Source organism: Echinops telfairi, unplaced genomic scaffold (assembly GCF_000313985.2).
Source record: "Echinops telfairi isolate 266 unplaced genomic scaffold, ASM31398v2 ScPeMD7_7469;HRSCAF=8507_1, whole genome shotgun sequence".
NCBI classification, from domain to species: Eukaryota; Metazoa; Chordata; class Mammalia; order Afrosoricida; family Tenrecidae; genus Echinops; species Echinops telfairi.
In genome coordinates, this window is record NW_022111373.1 from 122,998,982 (window position 1) to 122,999,937 (window position 956).

General features: G+C 47.6%; 1 pseudogene; it reads left to right on the plus strand.

The window, feature by feature from the left end:
- Positions 1–316: 316 nt before the first annotated feature.
- LOC115873758 overlaps positions 317–956 on the plus strand; it is a 109,093-nt pseudogene continuing 108,453 nt past the window's right edge.

Below are 956 nucleotides of genomic sequence, written 5' to 3' on the forward strand. Positions count from 1 at the left end.
TTTACGCATATATTGATAAAATTCACACATCTTTAGTGAAGTTGCTCTGTTTTGAAAAATCTGTTTATTCAAACTTCAATAAAAAAATTTGCATGATTCTCATTGGTGGTGTAACGAGCAATGCTTTCCTAGGCGAAGTCTTTGAAGCTCTCACTAAAAACCTTTCCTGCATAAGTCTGGGTAAGACAAGGAAGACAATGCTGTGATTCACACAGGAGTAACTGTTAACGGGTTTCATTGTGACTGCCAGGCTGCTGGGTATGAAAAGGAATCCTTTGAGAAGCAGGATGAGTGATTTCACTACCAAGAGCCAAGAATGGAGCGCACCCTCGCACACCGGCATTCCACTGTGAGCTCCTTCATCCAGAAGACAGCTCTGACACTGAGGAGGGCAGAAGACAAGGAGGCGTGGCGGCAGCAGCAACAGAACCGGAAATCAGAGTATGAGACAGAGAGACTGTGGAATGAGGGGGATGGGCTTGCTGAACCATGGAAGTGGGACTGGATGCCTTCAGGTTGAGGCTAACTGAAGTGGGGTGTCTCTGGGCACTACATTCAGGGTGCACGGCTCAGCGACCGACAGAGCGTGAGCTGAATGCCTCTGGGCTAGGCTTACAGTGGAGTGGCATGCCCTCTGCAGCCCCGAAAGGACTTTGTACCCTGTCCTGACTGAACGACTGTATTTCTCAACTGTATTTCTCACTGGCCTTGTAACTTGTTGATATAGTTTATTATGCCAGCCTGGCTGATAAATACAAGTAGGATTAACTGCAGGGTGGAGAGATAATGGCTCAGTGAGCCTCATCTTTCTTGTCTCTTGCTCTTTGATCATCGGACCAGTGTGTGGCTACCTTGCTCGTTCTTTGCCTCAATTTATAGGCTACACTACCTGTTGGACGCCTAGCCTGTGGACTGTGTCTCTGTAAGTTGAGGTCCCTTTAAGGCATCTCTGGAGC